This window comes from Portunus trituberculatus, chromosome 19 (assembly GCF_017591435.1).
Source record: "Portunus trituberculatus isolate SZX2019 chromosome 19, ASM1759143v1, whole genome shotgun sequence".
NCBI classification, from domain to species: Eukaryota; Metazoa; Arthropoda; class Malacostraca; order Decapoda; family Portunidae; genus Portunus; species Portunus trituberculatus.
In genome coordinates, this window is record NC_059273.1 from 6,674,534 (window position 1) to 6,697,500 (window position 22,967).

General features: G+C 44.8%; 1 protein-coding gene across 1 annotated transcript in view; it reads right to left on the reverse strand.

Moving 5' to 3' along the window:
* LOC123506058 (protein amalgam-like) overlaps positions 1–22,967 on the reverse strand; it is a 368,181-nt gene that overhangs the window by 307,358 nt on the left and 37,856 nt on the right. The window contains exon 2 of the mRNA XM_045257904.1: positions 4,902–5,060. The gene's annotated coding sequence lies outside the window, so the exon portion shown is untranslated. The remainder of the gene's footprint in view (positions 1–4,901; positions 5,061–22,967) is intronic.

The window sequence follows — 22,967 nt, forward strand, 5'->3', positions numbered from 1 at the left end:
GAGTAAGCGGCAGTAAAGCAAGAGGAGAGGGGCTCGAGAAGTTGATAAGGAAAGTAGAGAGTTATGGGGCAGGGAAGAAGGGCAACACGGAAAAGATGTGGAGGAAAAAAAAAAGAAAAAAATGTAAGAGAGGAATAAATTGAACACCTGCTAGGAAGAGTCTCGTGAATACCGTGAGGCGTCCTTACTTACTGTCCTTTGCTACGTACGGCCGTCCATTGGAGCAAACTAACCGAGTGAACGAATGAAAGAGAAAATCGAAAAAAAAAGAACTCGAGTGATGAAATAAAAGAAAGTTGCAGAGAAGAAAGGAGGAGAAGGGAAAAAGGGAAGGCAACGAACATCAATTGAGAGAGAGAGAGAGAGAGAGAGAGAGAGAGAGAGAGAGAGAGAGAGAGAGAGAGAGAGAGAGAGAGAGAGAGAGAGAGAGAGAGAGAGAGAGAGAGAGAGAAAGAGAAAGAAGGAAGAACAAAGGCTGGGAGAAAGGAGACGGCAGAGCACCAATGAAGAAGGAAATAAAAAATGATGAAAGAAAACTGTCGCAGAAAAGAAAGAAAAAAGGAAAGAAAAGGAAAACAGAAGACAATGAAAACGAAAGAAAAAAAGTGATGAAAGAAAAGACAGTCACAGAGAAGGAAAGAGATAAAGGGAAGACGAGAGAACAAGACACTGGTGAGACGGGTTGGGAATGACACAAAGCAGCGGTCCGGAGGGAGGCAGATGGGGAGATAAGAGGATCCGGCTGTTCTTGTACCGGTAATGTGGTTACTCTCCAACTAACGTCATCTGGCTAACCAGCTCCAGCAGCTCCAGCAGCCAGGCCAGACCAGGCGCGTCGCGTGTTTTCATTTCCTTTGAAACCAGGAAATTCAATATATGACAGAGAGAGAGAGAGAGAGAGAGAGAGAGAGAGAGAGAGAGAGAGAGAGAGAGAGAAAATCACCACAAACTCTACAATATGAACCAGCACAGTCATCAGTTTAAAGACACATGATCTCACAACACTCACAAAAATTTCTTCGTGTCTGTGAAATTAATCTGCGTATGAAAACAGCGCGACTGAAACACGTCATTATGAAACACACAGTTGTCAGCTCCACCTCTGATTAATGGATGATAAAAAAAATAAAACATTCGTATACAAAACAAATAAAAACAATATTATGTATGATATATCGTGAACAATAAACAAAGGTGTGTATATTCTATCATATTCGTACGTAACTCCACAACTTTACAGACAACGCAGCAAACGAAAAATAAAGAAGAAAAACTGGCATAAAGTGTTGATTGGAACGGAGTATGGAATTAATACTCAGTTCGGCACTCTGACACCAAATTATCAACGCTGCTTCTCGTAAATACAAATTTATCACAAGCATAGATGGTATACGAGCACATTTGCTGGCCGGATGCGGATATATAGCTATGGAGTAATAACAGTTACAGGAGAGCAGAATATTAATGCAGCTAAATGTCCTTACGCAGTGAAAATACACGCCTGACATTACGGCCGCCCTGCCTCTAATGGCCGCCACACTCTGTGTCCATGATGAGCACCAGCAGGAATCATGTGCTGTACGGTACAAGAATGTGCTACGTAGGGAAAGGTTTGCAGAAAAGGAAGTGGCGGGGACGGCAGCTCCTCATGGCGCCCTTGGTTGAGGTTATCGTGGGACATCTTGCTCGTAAACAGACTGTGAATGCTTCGAGAACCTAAACGGAATCTCAGTCAGCTGTGTCATGCTCCTAATCGTGACTGCTTGGTGAAATCCCTCGATGGAAGCCACCACTAACATTAAAGGTGATCAATCTATCTTAATATCAGCAATGTTTCTTATTTCTTCATACTAGTTATCTTTACACAAATGAAGAAATAAGGACTATAATACCATTGGTAGTCTGGGTTCACAAAGCTAAGTCAGAACATAATGGCGTCCCATTAGGGGATCAATCAGGAAGAGGATGCTTGGAGAGACGTTCCCCACTGGACAAGGACCCATTAACCTTGAAGGTCTCAGAGGACTCCCAGGACACACTGCAGTGAGAAAACATTTACCTCGAAACAATCCTGTAGATGTAACTCGCTATGACGGTGAGGGCCCTACACGCACTCACACACACACACACACACACACACACACACACACACACACACACACACACACACACACACACACACACACACACACACACACACACACACACACACACACACACACACACACACACACACACACACACACACACAGAGCCAGTACACAATCAACAAAGAGATGATAAACAAGATGAAGATGATAATGGAAGAGTCAAGCCTGTGTGTGGCCTTTGAGCAGCACGTGTCGTCCCTTGAGCCACGAGTGCGTGTGGCTTCCTTCACAACGGAGCTTTCAGTTTTGAAAACACACAGATTTTTCGGTGGGTGGAGGAGGGCGCGGAATCAACCAGTAATTGGAAGCACTCCAGCAGCGAGCCCAAGGTGTTCCCTCACAAGGACTTTGATCATAGGCTGGCGGGTTCGGGGGAGGGAGGTGATCCCCTCGTTGAGACCACGAGTGGCGCGGCACGTGATACCAAGAAAAAAAAAAAAAACATTATGGAGCACCCGACACCAAAACACATTAATTAACGTAAATCAAACTACACACGCACCACACGACCCCGCGCCCGGCTCCCCGCGGCCGCGCCCCATTACTGCTGACGGAAGAGAAAAATTTAGTGAATCTCTGAGCTTATTTTCTAATTCTGGTACGACGCATTTATAGAACATGCATTTTCAGTTCAATGAATACGTCATTACCTTGAGCTGGTCAATCAATATTGCGCACTTATCAAGAGCTTCCGGTTCAAGACTCATCGTATGTGTGAACGTTTTGTTTCGCGGTGTTTCGCTTCACAACGGTTTCTCTCGTTGAGTCTTACAGTAACAAAGTTACTATAAGACCTCCGTGTTGCGGCTGAATTTCCTGATCCACTGAGTTCAATCTGTTCGCTTTAATTCCTGAGAAGTGAAGTTCTTCCCTTTGTGTCTTACTTCCATCAATTCACTTCAAAAGTCTGGTTTCTTCTCAAGACATTCATGTTTCTTTGTTACACTGCGAGGGATCAGAATGATGGTCCGTACATCAGGAATGGACGCGAGGCCGTAACAATGCTGCTGCTGCGGGAAACAAATGAACGCCCCACAAAAATTACTGCCACGCTAAGTGATAAATAACAGCGGTGCAGGGGAAGGCACATATTAGTTTGACGGGAGGCTCATTTCCCCGCTCACACTTCTAGCAAAGAACGTTCAGCTTGCACCGCCATCCCACGCCCCTCGAGGCTCACACACCCACACAGGGGCAGGACTGATGCAGGGACAGTTGCCTCCTACACATCGGAATGGAACTGCAGCGGGACAAGTACACCATGATGTACTGAGATATTTCTGAACCAATTAACCTAAGCGTTGCAAATCTTCACTAAGGAGAAGAAGATTTAATGGAGAAAGTTCTTAAATACTTGCTATACATAATTCTACAACAGCACAAGTTAAGACACTGTTAAAAATGCATGGTGTGAGTGACAGAGCAAAATACCCGATAATTATAACAGCATCCGAGGCAGCTCAGGCCTGACACTATATCTCTTCCGACAGGAGATAATTAGGCGGTAGTGGTGCATGTGAGACTCGCAGGTGACACGTCAGCTGGATTTCCGTAGCGAGCCGAATACGAGGAGACAATGTCACAGTCAGTCGACGCGGCAATGTCACGGGCGCGAGGGGAGAAGGAACTGATTGCGGGTGTTAAAGGCGAGGCTGGGAAATGGGTGACTGAGAGGGAGGAGAAGAGGACTGAAGTGACAGGACAGTGGGAAAAGGCTAAAATGGTGAGGGTTGAGAGCACCAGAGTGTGATGTGGGAGTTAGAATAGTAGAAATGTGGTGAGAAAGGAAGAGAGGAAAGCGTCGAGGAGGAGAGAGAATGGGTGGAGAGGAGGCAAAGAGATTCTGAGAGTGAGGACATGCTGGCCATTTGATGCAATAGTGAGGACAAGAGTAACATTGGAATTGCTGGATTTTAATATATGCAAGTCTCTCTCTCTCTCTCTCTCTCTCTCTCTCTCTCTCTCTCTCTCTCTCTCTCTCTCTCTCTCTCTCTCTCTCTCTCTCTCTCTCTCGTACAGAAGCATGTCGGTGGTGTACATGTAATTCCTCCGCCTCACAATTAAAGCTAATATTCAATTCAGTTCAGATGCACAACGGAATTATTCTCCATTTCCTACTTTCACTCCGTTATTCTTTCATCCTTCTTCCCTCGCTCGCTACTTCCTCTCTTCCCACCATTATTTTCACCCATCCCTCCATCCACTTTTCCTTTGGTCTATTCCTTTATCCCCTTCCTCACTCCAGTTCCCCCTCGGTTCTTCCTTTTCGTAATCGTTAAATCTTTATCGTCTCCATCCAACGCTCTTCCCTTGCTCTGTTTCCTCCGTTATTCCAGTGTTGGCCTCGCTTCCCTCGCCTCTTCCTTTCCTCACTCTATTCTGGTTATTGATGGGCAGTTCACTCGTCGTCGCCGTGACCCGCCTGGCGCACTCTGTTTATTTCCCGAAGTGGCTCTGTAGCGCTGGCCGGCACTGAAAGCAGCTGAATATTTCACAGGGCGGGACGTGAGGGAGGACGTGAGTGGCCTATTTAAATGGCGGAACTCACAGAAATGCCAGAGTTTCCTGCCAATGCTCCCGAAACTCGCAGATGATTGGCTCAGATACTTGTTATCAGCCAGTGGGTCGCTGCTTCCACATACTGAGCGGCCAGACCCACCATTATTAGCGCCGTTTGAACAAAGTTGACCTAAGTTAGTCAAAACTTCACCCTCAGCTGGATCTAAACTTGACAAGCGGGATTCAACTAACCTTTGACGTGACGATAACCCGATGATGTCTGGGCGGAGGTGCTTAAAAGTCCACCCAGGCACGCATAAAGCTTGCCAGGACCCGCCACTCCACTCCAGCGCCACTCCAGCTTCACTTCCACGGCCGACTCTGCCACGCAAGGCACGACACACTATTTTCCTGTAATGGGCAGATTAGTCTTTCATTATGCAGTACCAGGAAGAGGAGCCTAATATATTCATTAATTATAATAACAATGACGCGTTTTGAAGCAATTATGTAAATGGATTCGTTTATAGTTTAACTGAAAAGAAAATGGTGTATGTTTGGTATGTGTGTGTGTGTGTGTGTGTGTGTGTGTGTGTGTGTGTGTGTGTGTGTGTGTGTGTGTGTGTGTGTGTTCCTATATACAAACCACACGAAGTGCTTTAAAAAATGGTTATCATAGAATACACACACACACACACACACACACACACACACACACACACACACACACACACACACACACACACACACACACACACACACACATTTCCGTGAAGGGTTGCACGCACAGCTTCTATCTACAAAGCACAAGTCTTATCGCGAACCTTTAGACGTAAACTCCGACAAAAATTCCCTGTGACCAAAGAGGCATAAAGCAAAAGTCGAAATTATCTATGCAAAACTCCAGCAGTGGCGCGGAGATAATGCAAGCACACGTACACGAGGGAAAACACGCATTTACGGTGACCTGCGTAGTAAAGTAACCACGCCATTGAGGCCCAACCAGACGCACTCATTCACCGCCGCCGCCGCCGCCGCCGCCTGCATGCAAGACCTCCCAAACTTGCATTGTAAACACTCCATTCAAATTATTCGCGGAACGTTCACAAGACGCCAAAAACGAGCCAAGGTAAATTACTGGTATAGATTAGCATGCAGAAAGAGAGAGAGAGAGAGAGAGAGAGAGAGAGAGAGAGAGAGAGAGAGAGAGAGAGAGAGAGAGAGAGAGAGAGAGAGAGAGAGGAAAAATCAATAAAAGTGAGGAAATGAGTGCAAAAGACAAGCGGGAACAAATAAAAAGATACACTCAAAACGTAATTCACCTGAAACACACACGAGGGAATATGACACACACATAAAAAATTATCAAAAAAGTGTCAGCGTGTATCACCGTCAGTCAATCAGGAGGAAATCAACGAATAGAAAATGGAGAACGACGGGAAAGTAAAAAAAAAAAAAAAAAAAAGAGAAGAGTCGAGTCAGTAATCGGGCATTCAGTCAATCAAACAGTCGGTCAGATAAAGATCGCCAGTCAGTCAAACAGTCAAACAGGCAAACAAAAAGTACCATGCAGCCAGTGAGCCGTGGTGAGCGTGAGCTAGGCAACCATGCACCAGCCCTCCACTCTCCCGCCACGGCAGTCATTCAGGCATTCAGTCAGTTTAATAAAGTGTCACGGTGTCAGTCAATCATCCCGGCACACAGAACCACGGCCACGAACACCGCACTCGCCCACCCATGCACCAGGTTCAACATTCAGCCACGCTACCACGCACACACACACACAAAGCCACCCAGCCACATACCTAACCTGATAGCCGCCAACCCAGCCAGCCAGTCAGCTATACAGACAGACAGATAGACAGATAGACAGACAGCTATCCAGTCAGCCAGCCAGCCATACAGACAGATAGACAGACAGACAGCCAGCCACCTAGTCAGCCATACAGCCATACAGACAAACAGATAGACAGCCAGCCACCCAGCCAGTCAGCCAGCCAGACACACAGACAACCAGCCATACAGCCACCCAGCCAGACAGCCAGCCAGACAGCTACTCAAGACAGACAGTTTTCCACCCAAAGCATCCATCGAGATAATATACATAGCTGTTCATTCCTTCCTTCCTTCCTTCATTTATCCAGCCAGACAAACAGGCAAGCAGGAAGAAAGAAAATATGACCAGCCAGATACGCACCAATACATCCATAAGGAAGAACGAATACCCATACAAGAAGCCATGAAGTGAGGAAGAAAACTAGCTAACCAGCCAACCAGCCAACCAACCAGCCAGCCAGCCAGCCAGCCAGCAAGGGGAGAGAATAACAACAGGCAAAAGTTTATCTACAAAGAGAGCAATGTAGCGGAAACGCGCCATCTCTCCTGGGCGTAGATTAAACTGCAAGATTCCTGAGCGGTGGCTCGAGTTATCTCCCTCGAGGCAAGACATATGGCCCGTGAGGTGTGGCGGCGAGGGCCAGGTGTGTGTGTGTGTGTGTGTGTGTGTGTGAGAGAGAGAGAGAGAGAGAGAGAGAGAGAGAGAGAGAGAGAGAGAGAGAGAGAGAGAGAGAGAGAGAGAGAGAGAGAGAGAGAGAGAGAGAGAGAGAGAGAGAGAGAGAGAGAGAGAGAGAGAGAGAGAGAGAGAGAGAATAAGCGAAATGTATCGACCTCCTAAATCTAATTCACAAGATAAATGATCGTCAAGAAATCGCACACACGCACAAATCTTCAACCAAAAAAAATGAAGAGCACGGCCACGATTCAAACACACACACACACACACACACACACACACACACACACACACACACACACACACACACACACACGAGAGGAAAGAAGAAGGCAGGTAGGAACACCACACAATTTACTCACACTAGCAACAAACGGTTCTCAAGGCGCCACACTGAACCACGGAGGTCACAAAATAAATAAGAAAATCTCACACTTACTTCCTTTACAGATTCACCTCCGCCACGCTACTCAGTGCTCACCTTTACAAAACCGCACCTCCTTACCTTTTCTCACTCCACTTCCACAGCTTCCCCACTCCATCTATCCCTCCACTACACTTTCCCCTCACTATCATCACTTCCTCATCTCCACCAAGCTGCTCAGTGCTCACCTTTACAAAACTCCACCTGCTTACCTTTCCCCACTCCACTTCTACGGCTTTCCCACTCCACATGTACTTCTCCACTCCATCTATCCCTCCCCCACACTTTTCCCTCACTATCTTCACTTTCTCATAGCCTTTCTCTTACATCCTTTGCCCTTTCCACCTTGCCATGCTTTCCCCTCGCTAACTCCCATCTCCCCTCGCCTCTCCGCAACCTTCATCTCCCTGCACCTTCCCCTCGTTCTCTTCACACACCTTCATCACCTTTACCAACACCTTCACTTTGCTAGAGAGAGAGAGAGAGAGAGAGAGAGAGAGAGAGAGAGAGAGAGAGAGAGAGAGAGAGAGAGAGAGAGAGAGAGAGAGAGAGAGAGAGAGAGAGAGAGAGAGAGAGAGAGAGAGACTTAACAAACAACACTAACAAGGTAATTTTGGCGTTAGGTGGCCAGGGCAGGTTCTGAGTGCCTAGTCTAGTCTGGTCTGGTCTAGGATGGGATGGATACAAGTGTTTGTCCATAACCAGGCGTCAACCAGCCACTCCAGAAAGTGAAGCCAGTTTCTATCTCCTTTCCTTGCTTTCTAATACTGTCAGTGGCGATGGCGAGCGTATTTGATAGTAAACACGTCCTGGAACTGAAACTCTACTTGCCAATATCACTGACATGAGGGAACGCAACGGAACTCCACGCCACACAACGCCACACAACGTGAGACCATGCCACGCCACATCACACCATGTTATGCCACGCCAGACCGTCAAAATTACCTTAAATCACTCTTAAAACTTTATCATAATTGTTGTATCACTGTCACAAGCACTTAGAATAATTAAGATTTCCTCAGAAACCTTTAAAATCTCTTTCAACCCTTTTACAGGTGACTCATTAACCCGTGTCAGCTGTACAGGTAATGAGTTGTCTAATCAATGCAGGTGATCATTCCTACAGGTGACTTTTGGGTGGTACGAGTAATAGACACAACTAACCGCTTCAGCACCATGATGTGTTTCCAAATTCACTCTGGTTACCATTAGGCGATTTTATACAGATTCAGAAACTTATGTGGGGAACTAGAATAGTGAACACTCTCCTCACCTCCATAGAACCATCCTTATGTCAATAAATTGGTCTAATCGTACACAAAATCTCAAGATACAAATGTGTCCCAGTGCTGAAGTTGTTCTTTTTTTTATGCAGGAGGGACAGCTGGCCAAGGGCAACAAAAGACATGAGAGTTAACCAAAATTCAGGGACAAATGTCTAGCAAGTGAAATTTAGTAGCACCCATAGTTTCCACACCACTCCACGCCACGTCACGCCAGCCTTCCTCCCCACTGACCCTGTCCCATGATGCGGCTCCTGACTTGTCTCTCCTCCTTCCTTTTGCCACAACAGCTGATCAGAACCACAAACAAACGACAAACGCCAACCTGTCCACTCCAAGCCACCTCGCTCCGCTGCACGCCACATTGTCCACCCACGCCACACCAACCACGGCCACTCCACATCCCTTAGCCCAATCCACACCACCCCAGCCTCGCCCCAGCCCCGCCCCAGCCCAGCCCAGGCCAGCCCACACAGCCCACCCCGTCCAACACACGCCAGACCATGCCAGCAACCTGATTTTTCCATTTTCCGCGTGACCGCTTGGACGGGCGTGTGAACCAGCGGCTGCCTCCGTGGCCTTCTCTCTCTCTCTCTCTCTCTCTCTCTCTCTCTCTCTCTCTCTCTCTCTCTCTCTCTCCATCCCCTTTCTTCCTTTGATTTCTTTTTGGCCGTCTTTCTCTCCCATTTTCTTTCTTCCGGTCCACTTTTTAGTCTTGACCTTCCCTTGAATACGAACTGAACTCTCATCTTATTCCTTGGCAGCCAAAGATCCATTACACAACTGACGACTCACTATTATATAACTAGCAAATCACATGAGCTCCATTCTTCAACTCTATACACTCCTCATCGTTCTTACTGACGCATATTTTTCTCGTTGTACTGCCCCGCATTTTGTCATTTATCAAAGGACGATTATCACACACGTAGTTTCCTTAGTTCCCGTGTAAGGGCGAGCCGGTACAGCGACCCTTTCCAACACCACCACACAGGAACACACGCGTCACAATTCCCGTACGTCACTGAATTATTAACGTGAAGGAGAGAGAGAGAGAGAGAGAGAGAGAGAGAGAGAGAGAGGGGTGTTCAGTTACGTATCACTGTGGCGGGTGGCATTCAGGTCAGTGTCAGTAGATCTCAGAACGTTTGGTACTGAAGACATTTGTTACAGTTTGAGGGTCACGTTGTATTTGTTGCAAAGGTCTAGTCTAACTTCAGAAGGAAAGCCATGCAGGTGTTTCGAGGCCAAGAAGACGCCTTTTAAATTCGTGTTTCGAGGCTAAGACGATGCCATTTAAATTCACCCCTATATTCTCTCTTTCTCTCTCTCTCTCTCTCTCTCTCTCTCTCTCTCTCTCTCTCTCTCTCTCTCTCTCTCTCTCTCTCTTTCTCTTTCTCTGAACCACACACGCCTCTTTTCCCTATCCTCTCTTTCAACGCAACGAGTCCATTACGAGTTTCTATTCACCAGAGAGAGAGAGAGAGAGAGAGAGAGAGAGAGAGAGAGAGAGAGAGAGAGAGAGAGAGAGAGAGAGAGAGAGAGAGAGAGAGAGAGAGAGAGAGAGAGAGAGAGAGAGAGAGAGAGAGAGAGAGAGAGAGAGAGAGAGAGATCAAATGACGAGTAAGCATAGATAGGAATAGATAAATGTGACATGTAAGAGAGAGAGAGAGAGAGAGAGAGATGAAGCTTAACGTACATGTACAGAGAGATGTAGGCCAGTAACTCTTTCCTGTGGGTGCGCGTCAGCCTCATGTAGGATGTCTAATTACGCCTTTACAAGCCTTCATGTAAATTAGAGTAATTAAGCATTCAATTAGTCAAATTGTGTGGAGGACTTGTAGGAAGGGAAGGTCGAAGTAGAGGAAGAGACAGGGGGAGGAACATAAGGGAGGGAGTGTTGGAGTAGAGGGAGAGAGGAGGAAGGAGAGAGGGACATGGTGGAGAGTAGCAAAAGAGGGAGAGAAAAGGTAAGGAGGGAGAGACATGGAGGGAATGAGGGAGGGACGGAGACAGGTTTGGAGTGGAGAGATTCATGGAGGGCAGTGTGAGGGACTTGGAGGGAGGGAAGGAGAGGGTGTGAGAGGGCCAGAGGACGAGAGGGCGTGAAGAAGAGGGGACGGTAAGAAGTGGAGGGCGATAACAGGATTAACAATAAGATGAAAAGGATGATGATAAGGAACAGGAAAATAATAAATGTAATGAGAATTCTACATCACATTTTCATCTCCCTTTCAATTCCAGAAAACGTCAGTAAAGAAATCAAATGTTCTTTCTACAATATTTCAGCTGCATTAGACTTCACTTCCGCCTTCACTACCATAAACCTCCATCTCGATCTCCACCTCTATTTGATGCATTTCCAACCATTGACTTTACATTCTCATATTCCTTTCAATTCTGGAAAACGTAGAAAAGTCAAATGATCTTTCTTAATATACATCAGCTACATTACACTTCACTTCCGCCTTCACTACCATAAACCTCCATCTCGATCTCCACGTCTATTTATTGCATTTCCAACCATTAGCTTCACATTTTCATCTCCTCTTCAGTTCCAGTAAACGTAGCGAAGTCAAATGTTTTCTCTATTACTCGTATACATCAACTGGATTTGGCTTCACTTCTGCCTTCAGTACCATAAACTTCCTTCTCGATCTCAACCTCTATTTGATATATTTCCAACCCTCAACTCTACCTCACATTCTCATCTGCCCTTCAATTTCAGAAAACGTAAGTTGAAAAGTCAAATATTCTCTCTACTCTACATCAGCAGCATTAGACTTCACTTCTGCCTTCAGTACCACAAAAAACAGCTTTTATCATCTATTTTCTCTCCACCTCCACTTCTGGGAACGCTGTACTGAGTGACGGGCTATTCTTTCCTCTCTTTCCCCTTCCCTCCATCCTCTCTCCCTCCTCTTCACCTCTCATCTGTTTCCTGGTAGACTTATTGATACATTGTACTGGATTTTCTATGATATTTTTCACCTTCCTGGCATTCCACCGTCAAGTTCCTATTCCCTGCAAACTCAAATAAAAGAGACACGAATTTAACATACACGACCGTAACTTCTATGCATTGACAGTAAGAAAAATACAACGTGAATCCAGGCGCGGGCAATTGGTAAGGGAAGGTGTTGGGTGTAGTGTCAGTGTGAGAAGGATGCTATAACTCTCACAAGAAAAGGGTAGGAAATAAGTAAAAAAAGGGTATTTGTGGGGATAAAATACTGCTACGCCTTTTTCTATCCTTACAAATCTACTCTCTCAGCTTTTCTATCTCAGCTTGGGGTTCATGTGGCGTGCACGAGGCGAGGTGTGACTGAGTGGCTGAGTGAACCTTCAACACACGGTAAGCACAACAACAAGATAAGATTTGGAGTATTGTTATCACGGTAAATTTTGTGGTTCAGTGGTTGTATTATAATGTTTCTTTCGTTCTGTCACTATCTCTCTCTCTCTCTCTCTCTCTCTCTCTCTCTCTCTCTCTCTCTCTCTCTCTCTCTCTCTCTGGTCCGTATTCAGAAACGCTTTGCTCTCTCACCACTACTACTTTTCAAGGCCAGAGAAATGATTAGCGAGGCTCTCAAGAGTGTTTCTCCAGTTAATAACGTAGAAATCTTGTCAATCTTCCTCTAGAAACGTAAAAATACATCTTTAAAACTCGTGCAAATAAAAATAAAGCGTTTTGAAATAATGAAGCACAGAAAAGGTTGAGAATATGAGTCAGTGTCTCTCTCTCTCTCTCTCTCTCTCTCTCTCTCTCTCTCTCTCTCTCTCTCTCTCTCTCTCTCTCTCTCTCTCTCTCCTCCACAAACAGGCGGCGCACGGGAGCAGTATGAGCATTCCGTATTTTAGGGTAATCACTCTGCATTTCCCTAATGACATATTGATTGGTCTGGAGCGCGGGGCTGGGACGGCGAGCGTCACCACAAATGCTAGTGAATTCTGTAAGAGACGGAGGAGGCATTAGCTAACGCGCTCATTACAGAGATGAAATATGTGTAGATTGATCGTTTGGGAGGGAGCAAAGAAGTGTGTGTGTGTGTGTGTGTGTGTGTGTGTGGCTCAAAGTTTGAAATTTTTGGACTGAGGTTTTATTTGGTTTATTTGTATTTTGCTTCAGCTTTGATTTCAGTTGAGTTGTTTCACATATTGCTTGATTATATGATTCTGCACGACAAACTGTGGTCAATAAATTATATATCTATCGTGTGTGTGTGTGTGTGTGTGTGTGTGTGTGTGTGTGTGTGTGTGTGTGTGTGTGCTCCTACCATCCAGTTCCTAGTAGCTAAAACAATCAGGCGAGTATGGAATTGCCTTGTTAAAAGCTGAAGCAATGCGACTCGCTGTTCATTCCCCTGGCGTGCTTTGTGCTGCAAAACTAATGGCAGCCAGCGATAAGAGGAACCATCGGGCAAGAAAAACAAGAGTAATGTGTTCCAGTCATAGGTTAATTAATTCCTCTTTGTGAGCGAGGCGCCTGGAAGGTTACGGAAGGCTTCGTACTACCAGACCAAGACTAATGGAGCACCTGCAGCACCTCTCATTACCATAAAGTGCTCAGGATACCCTCAGGTGCACTGAACATCCAAATTCATTATTGTAATCAGGTGCGCGTCTTACCTGAACGCCTGTGCATTAAGGTAAATTGCTACCCTTATCGAAAATGATGCCAGGTTAATTAGATATGTCACGTGACGATTATGAGTTAAAAGTTAGAGGAAATTATCTGTAATGTATAAATTAATGGGATGGAAGAGTTTGTCATTCATTTAAGCAGAGATAAATCACCGACAGAAACACAGAGTCAATTTGGATAAGGCGAAGGGAGTCCATAGCAGAGGCTGGTGCTGGTGGTGCTGGTGCTGTTGTGGGGAATTAACGAGGCAGTGCGTTGTGTTCGTGTCCATTGAACGCGACTACAAAGACCCCCACCAGAAACTAGGAAGATAAAACGACATGTAAGAAAATAGATATTAGTGCAACAACATCCAGTCTCCCAGAACACACTCGCCAGCAATCTATCTACACGCAACACATAGACACATAGAGACGCATACAATTGTTCCTGTCCTTTGGCTAATTCTCTCTGTTGTGTAAGGAGATTGGCGACTGAGTGAATCTTTTTCCTTTACGCTTCACTCCCTCACCGCGACTATTTTCAAAGGCCACAGAGAAGATTTGCAGGGCTTTCACATGCGTTTCTCTTGTTAATAATATAGAATTTTTGCGAATCTTTCACTTGAACTGTACAAACGCCTTTAAAAACCGTCGTAGTATCAAACAGAGCTTTGAAATAAAGGAGGTACTGCGTTGAAATGTTTTAGAGACTATTAGCAAGGGTTTCTACATGTGTTTCTCTTGTTGATAGTATAGAATTTTTGTTAATCTATCACTTAAACCATAGAAACGCATACAGGAACGCTTCAATCCTTCACCGGGACTGTTTTCAAAGGCCACAGAAATGATTAGCAGGGTTTCCACATGTGCCTCTCTTGTTAATATTATAGAATTTTTGTTATTATGTCACATGAATCGTACAAACACCCTTATAAACCATCATAGCATCAACTAGAACCTCTTGAAATAATGGAGGTACTGCGCAGAAATGTTTTAAGAGACGATTAGCAAGGTTTTCACATGTGTTTCTCTTGTTGATAAAGAATTTTTGTTATATATGTCACATGAACCGTACAAACACCCTTAAAAACCATCAAAGCATCAACTAGAACCTATTGAAATAATGAAGGTACCAAGCCGAAGTATTTTAGAGACAATTAGCAAGGTTTTCACATGTGTTTCTCTTGTTGACAATGAAGAATTTTTGCGGATTTGTTGCATGAACCGAATAAACACCCTTTGAAACCATCTTAGTATCAACCAGAGCCTCGAAATAATGGAGGTACTGCGTAGAAATGTTTTAGAGACTATTTCTTTTGTTTGTAATATAGAACTTTTGTTGATCTGTCATTTGAACCGTACAGACACCCTTAAAAACCATCGTAACCTCAACTAGAACCTCTTGAAATAACGGAGGCACGGCGCAGAAGAGTTTCAGAATATATATTTTATTTTTCTATGCAGGAGGGGCAACTGGCCAAGGGCAAAAAAATGGAAAAAAAAAGGGCCCACTTGTTTGCCAGTTCCCTTATAAGTCAGGAGAGTTAACACGCTATTCATGAAAAGTCAAAACAATGGGACAGTGAAAAAAGTAATAGTAAAAATAGAACTAAATAAAAGTAAAGAGTTTTTCCTGATTTTGTGTGGCACTGAAGGCAAGAGGAAGGGCGAGGGCTGCTGTGGAGGATTATGGGAAATTAGCTATTAATAATTAAGTAACGGGAGAAAACTAGGAATTATAGCCAGCTGTGGTCAATAAACTATCTATCTATCTATCTATCTGTTGTTGTGTTTCTCTCTCTCTCTCTCTCTCTCTCTCTCTCTCTCTCTCTCTCTCTCTCTCTCTCTCTCTCCTTTGTTGTTCCATAAGGCTTATTATCAGTACAAACGACTAGACAATGTGAGCCGTAACTGCACACACTTCTCGAATAATAGCCATTACGGACGTCGGGGCTAAAAAATGGTTTGTCTCGTGATCTGAAATGGATAGTTAACAATCTAATTACCTGACATTTGGCTGCGGAACACTCATTACAGCAGGCGGCGGCGGTGGCGGTGGTGGTGGTGGTGGTGGTGGTGGAAAGGAGGTCAGAAGGGGTCATTGGGAGAGTCAAGTTGTAAAGGAATTAAATAAAAAAAAAAGGATGTGTTTAAACAGGAAGGTCAATGAGGATCGGTTCTGCTTTCTTTATTTTCTTTTTTTTTTTTTGCTTTCTTTTATAATGAGTGCATCTTGTTTTTATTTTTTTCATTTTCTTTCGTTTGATCTTTCACTTGGATTGTTTTTTTCCCTCACTCCATTGATTTCCGTTATTATTTTTTCCCCCATGACGTGTGCACATCTATTTCCACATCTATTTATTCTATTTTATGTAAGAGGGGGAAAGCTGGCCAAAGGTTAACATAAAACGAAAAAATAAAGAAAAAAGTTCCCAGTCCCTTTGCAGGTCCGAAAGAGTTAACCCCCCCCCCCAAAAAAAAAGGGAAAAATGTCTTGTTACTCTTATTTTTCTTTCACCGCTTCCTGTTTCCTTGATCTGTACCATGAGTTGGGTCCCTCTCCTGCCTTCTTCCCTTCCCGTCATCCAGCACTTCAAGATCCAAATACTTCCTTCTTCGTTCTCATCCTATTCATAATCCACCATTTCCTCCTCCTCCTCCTCCTCCTCCTCCTCCTCCTCCTCCTCCTCCTGCTGCTCCTCCTCTTAACCTCTCGTTCTATACGGCACACTGATGGGCTTTCAGCGAGCAAAAAGGAAATCGTTAGAGAAGAGTTCAGAGAGTGGAAGACTTCTATCCTTAAGAAAAAATGAAGGAAAAAAATAAGCACACACACACACACACACACACACACACACACATTGTTACAGTTCAGTCAGTCCTTTGGTGTCAATCCTTCGTTTTATTATTAAACTGAAAAATAATAAGCATCCTTGTATGAATTGCGAGACAGAGAGAGAGAGAGAGAGAGAGAGAGAGAGAGAGAGAGAGAGAGAGAGAGAGAGAGAGATTATGTATTATTTAACCCTAGTAAACTCCGTCCCTCTGATGTCACTGAGGCACAAACTTCAAGCACAAATGACGCGGAGACTAAGGACAAGAAACGTTCGTCCTAATTACTTCCCAGCCTGAGGGGAGGAAAAATCTTAAACGTTTCGCTGAGTTTTGTGAGTCGCGTCTGCAGAAAGTCAGTCCGCGGAGTTTGGGAGCGTTTACCCGGCGTTTGTTTAGCGTTTTCATATACAGAGAGAGAGAGAGAGAGAGAGAGAGAGAGAGAGGCGGGTTCCGAGTGCACTTTGTTGAGTCTCCTCTGGGAAACGTTCGACAGAAAACGTAAGTATAAAGTTTGTTTTCGTTTTCTTTTCTTTTCCTTCGATCAAATAACCAGGCGAAGAAATAATTGAATTGGTGCTCTCTCTCTCTCTCTCTCTCTCTCTCTCTCTCTCTCTCTCTCTCTCAATGACCGCACCTTCCCGCCGGACCAGATTCTCTTAACTTTGGTGACTAAATCGTGAAGTTTAATGGGCAACCTTGTTAACCTTAGAAGTGAGGCCCTGGAGGAGTGCTCAAAGAAGATCATGTTAAATGCGATCAGGAAACGGGAGTCAAGAGGCCATTAGTTCCATCTTGACGTTTCCAAACCCTACCAGACGCTGCGCCGCTTCATTATCTACAGCTAATTTTTCCAGGTAATCTTCAAATCTCCATTAACCCCTTCAGTACTGGGACACATTTTTACCTTGAGATTTGTTTACGATTAGACCATTTTATTGACATTAGAAAGGGTCTATGGAACTTAGAGGATTAATGACCAGAGTCTTCACTATTTTTAATCCTTCACATAGGTAAGTTTTTGAAGCTGTATAAAATCGCCAAATAGTGAGCAGAATGAATATGGAAACGCATCATGGTGTTGCGTTTGCAGGGATGAAGAATGTTGGGAGTCAGAGAGGATGTTTAGTTTATTAATTTCTTTCCCTTTTACCAGTGTGTTTTATTATTAGTGTCCTAAGTCTCTCTCTCTCTCTCTCTCTCTCTCTCTCTCTCTCTCTCTCTCTCTCTCTCTCTCTCTCTCTCTCTCTCTGTATTAACTTTATTTTCTTGTTTTCTGGCGCTATGATGTGACTGCCTCCTGGGACCTTGTTTGTGGTTCATTGTGTTTGTCTTTCCCTCTGAAGTTTCATGCCCGATGTCTTGCAATAACAGCCCCACGGACACCAGGGAAACAGAAAACGTACAACAAACCCCGCGAACACTAGGGAGAGAAAACGTACAAGAAGGCGCACTACAACAGCATAAAATGAAGAGGATGAATAATATCTACCTAACAATGAAGAGTAATCGCTAAACGGACATAAAAAGGGAGGAAATAGAGGCAATATATGTTACCACCGAGCGCTTGATTTTAACGGAGCTTCCCCTACCATCGACAGGAAGCGGCGGCGATAAAAGTGCAAGAGTGTTCGTTAGTGGAGGTATTGTTGGTGGCGAGGCTTGAAAACACCGCCATCAAAGGCCGCCTCTCCCGCACCTTGCTGTTGATGTTACGTCCACCTGCTGATCTTGCTCCGTAGAAAAAAGACAAAAAAAAAAAAAAAATACAGAAAGGTTGAGTTTTTATCTGTTAAAAGAAATATGATGCAACGTTTCAGTTCAGCAACGTTCCCTTCAACGTTTATCTATGAGATAAATGTTGCTGCGTATCATTTTAGTGTCACTTTCCGCAGCTTATACAACGAACTACAACAATTTTTGAAAGTTTGTGTGTAGATTTCTTTCGTAATGGAAATATTGCATGGAATGATGTACTGTTGCATGAGATGAGAGAAGGGGAAACTGCAACGCACGCACACACACACACACACACACACACACACACACACACACACACACACACACACACACACACACACACACACACACACACAGATCAAAGAGGGTCCGAGGTTCACTTATTTACAATCTCATCAACACAAATCAACCTGCCCGCCAGAGAAGGACGCACGGCTTCCACCAGACGAAGTGCAATTCCCCGCCACGCCGCCGCCACGCAGGGAAAGTACCATCCACCCGCCTCGCCCTCACCCTCACCTGCCCTAACCTTCCCTTTTTTTTATGTAAGAGGGAAAAGCAGGTCAAGAGTAACGAAAAAAAAAAAAAGGAAGGCCACTGACCAGTTTTCTTACAGTTCTGAAAGCGTTAGATAAAAGATAGGGGTAATGTCTTAAAACTTGCCTGCCCTGCCCTGCTTCCTCTCACCAGACAAGGAGGGCGGGACTGCAGCGGTGTGTGGATCTTATTCCCATATTCTGAAACACATCCGCGCCGCACCTTCACTGTTTCCCAAGGGCTCTAGTTGAAATGACACAGGTTTTTAAAGATGTTCCTGTGATACTAGTGAGATGTTAACAAGTTTTTGCATTATCAACACGAAAAATACTATAGTCTCTGTGGTCTTCGAAAATGGTGACGGTGAGAGAGGGAAGCCTTTCTAAATATGGTGCTTAGAATGTCCACCAGAGAGGGTAGCAGCTGAAAACAATATACCTACAGTGACACTCTCGGAAATCAGTCCTTCTATTATACATATTAGTTTTCCTGTCACTATAAGACACAGGCTACTCAGGTGTACCCTTCCCTTTCCGGCCACACGAGGAGTAAGCGATATAGTGACTCGACATAACATTGCATCACCGGAACATTGGTTAACATATTTACTTACGGGGAAATATCCTACACACACACACACACACACACACACACACACACACACACACGTCACGTAGCGAAATGACCGACGCCGCTTGCTAATCATCCACTGAATCAGTACAAAATAAAAGAAATGATGACGTCGTTTTACCAATCTATCGAAAAAAAAAACTGAAAAAAAAAACATTACGAAATAGATGAACAGGAAAACCACCAATGGATAGCTGGAAGAATGAGAGTGGAAACCATTATTCTACCTCCGTGAAATACTGAATTGACTCTCTTCTATAAGCTTCACAATGGATGACGTAACACTGTCGCTGCGGTGAATGGATGAACACTCCGGGAGATGAGAATGAAGAGGCGAGAGTTGTTACGTATAGGGATGATAAAATGCCACGCACCTTCATCCTGCTACAGTGTGTGTGTGTGTGTGTGTGTGTGTGTGTGTGTGTGTGTGTGTGTGTGTGTGTGTGTGTGTGTGTGTGTGTGTGTGGGTCCCGGAATGCTGTGGAAAGAGAATGTAGCGTGACACTCTAACATACTTATGATGACAGGCCTTAATAGAGAGAGAGAGAGAGAGAGAGAGAGAGAGAGAGAGAGAGAGAGAGAGAGAGAGAGAGAGAGAGAGAATGTGTGTGGGGGGGGGGACTGCTGTGTAAAAACAAAACAAAACAAATATCACTATCTAGTTATATATTTCCTAGTCAGACATGCCAAACGCACCACTGCAATACAAGTTCTGTCAAACTGTTCGTAAAAGTGTTCACTTCAAACCAAATTGAAAACAAAGCGAGCGTGTATCTTATCATATTGGGATTGGCGGATCACGATTTTATTCCATCAATTTTTCATTTGGAGTTGCACCGCTGCCCTTTCTGTATTAGTAGCGTAAATAAGGAAGTAAAACACGACTTTTCCGTAGCACTGACGAGCAGCTGAGGCCTGACAGGAACGTGCGCAGCCAGCAGTACTGCAGCTCCTCCCTCAGCCACAGCGCCATAGGAACACAATACTTCGTTAGTGTGATTTTGTGAACAGGCCGCCCTCCCCATCACGCCACACTCACGCGCCCGCACCGATACACGAGGCACAATGCTGCAACACACTTCACCAAGACAAGGAGGAGGAGCAGCGACGGGAAGGAGATGTGTAGAAACTATCTTAGTGCTGTGATGGAAGGAGTGACGTAGGTAAGAACACACACACACACACACACACACACACACACACACACACACACACACACACACACACACTCAGTGGTTAGAGCGCTGGCTTCACAAGCCAGAGGACCGGGGTTCGATTCCCCGGCCGGGTGGAGATATTTGGGTGTGTCTCCTTTCATGTGTAGCCCCTGTTCATCTAGCAGAGAGTAGGTACGGGATGTAAATCGAAGAGTTGTGACCTTGTTGTCCCGGTGTGTGGTGTGTGCCTGGTCTCAGGCCTATCCGAAGATCAGAAATAATGAGCTCTTGAGCTCGTTCCATAGGGTGACGCCTGGCTGTCTCGTCAGAGACTGCAGCAGATCAAACAGTGAAACACACACACACACAGACTGATGGCTTCTTGCAGCTTCCCTTATTGTCTCACGTTCATATTGATACCACCTGGTGTTTGATAGAGATCATATACCAGGCAAGTGCTCCACTCCTTTCTTGCACATCACGGCGTCAAGAAGTACCATAAACGTGTGGCAGCCGCAGCCAACCCTCATTACTAAGACGAACTGTGTGGATTGACTGAATACGCAGGATGACCCAGCTTAGTGCGACGCGAAGAGAGTCCCACAATATTCATATGACAACAGCAGAGGAGGAGGAGGAATCTTTTGTGTCCGTCACTGGCATCATAACACAGTGCTGCATTTTCAAATAATATCGCAAAATTAGACACAGATTATCAGTGCAACATGAAATACCGTTCGACATTTCGCCACAAAATTAATGGGAAAGCACCCAGCAAGTGGCAGTCCAGGCGCCAAATTAATTCAAACATATTCCAAGCAAGGCAAGTGTTGGGCGTACTGATCAGGTACGTGTTTTGCCAGCAGATGGCGGGAACGGTTCTCTTCAGCTTAATTCTTTAATCCTGAGTGGAAAATGAACTGCCACTTCTGCAACGTCCGCCGCATTGCTGGTGACGGACAGGCTAAAATGTCGCCTGAGAGACAGCCGTCAATATCACAGTGAACGAGACCGATGCTTCTAAACAATTTCTCTTATACTGACTGTCAGGGTCCAAATTTCCCGTGTCATTACCTCAATCCCACTGCCTGTCTACGTGATGGAGGCGCCTTACTTCACAACACTGGCCAGGTGACACTCCAGCCCGGCACTCTGCACCCCGAGGTTTCCCTGCGGATTCCTGTGTGTGTGTGTGTGTGTGTGTGTGTGTGTGTGTGTGTGTGTGTGTGTGTGTGTGTGTGTGTGTGTGTGTGTGTGTGTGTGTGTGTGTGTTCGCTAAATATACAGAAAAGGTTAACTATTGCGTGATGCTCTTCTACGTCTTGATGATACACAAATGCCTTTAATGAGAATAAGTTGGTTCATTACAGGCATCTGGTTGAGCGTTAGTTTTGAAGAGGTGAATGAAATTATAAACGACTATTTTTTTTTTCCAAGGTTTTCCCTCAAGAAAGCATGCAAGCGATCCATTAAAACAAGCCAATTTTCGGAGTGGATGATGATAAACTGCTATACACCCAGACATAAGGAGATTGTGGAACAGGAGGAAGAGTGAAAGCGACTACACGAAATACATCCCAGTGTATCAAAAGAATGCGAAGAAACAATACACTTAAATTAAATACCTTAACCCCTTCAGTACCATCACGCATTTCCATATCTGTTCTGCTTACTATTTGGTGATTTTATACAGCTTCAGAAACTCACGTGGGGGATTGAAATCGTGAAGACTGTGGCCATTAATCTTCTGACCTCCATAGACCCTTCCTAATATCAATAATATCGTCTAATCGCACCCAAAACTCAAGGTAAAAATGCGATCCAGTACTGAAGGTGTTTAGAAACTATTAGAGATTCCAGAACCACTATTATCTTATACTATACCACCATTGACATGACTTCATGATGTTTTAGGATATCCCCCCACTCTCTCTCTCTCTCTCTCTCTCTCTCTCTCTCTGTGTGTGTGTGTGTGTGTGTGTGTGTGTGTGTGTGTGTGTGTGTGTGTGTGTGTGTGTGTGTGTGTGTGTTAATAAGATAGGGGAGTGATCTAATACAAGCACTGAAATCACTCGAAAGCAGACAAAAAAATGAAACGCAATAACAGGAACAGCGGCGCAAAGACAGGAGGTGCATATTGAGGAGGAGGAGGAGGGTGCTTCGTCTCCTTAATGAGAGGATAAAGGAGCGCAGAGCCGAGGCAGGAGTGCATATGGTAATCTGGATGTATCTCAACGGCTTGATGATAAAAGTCGATTCTCTGCAGCAGCGACTGATGGACAAGAGCGGCGGCAGACACAACACTATCCCTGCCTCCTTCCTTTGTCCCATGTGAGTGTCTTGTGGATTTATGGCGTGGATTCTCTCTCTCTCTCTCTCTCTCTCTCTCTCTCTCTCTCTCTCTCTCTCTCTCTCTCTAGATATATAGATAGATAGATAGATAGATAGATAGATAGATAGATAGATAGATAGATAGATAGACAGACAGATAGATAGATAGATAAATAGATAGATAGATAGATATATAGTGTAATTCTGAATCTATAGGTGTTCTTGTTGTAGGGTCGTGTGTGT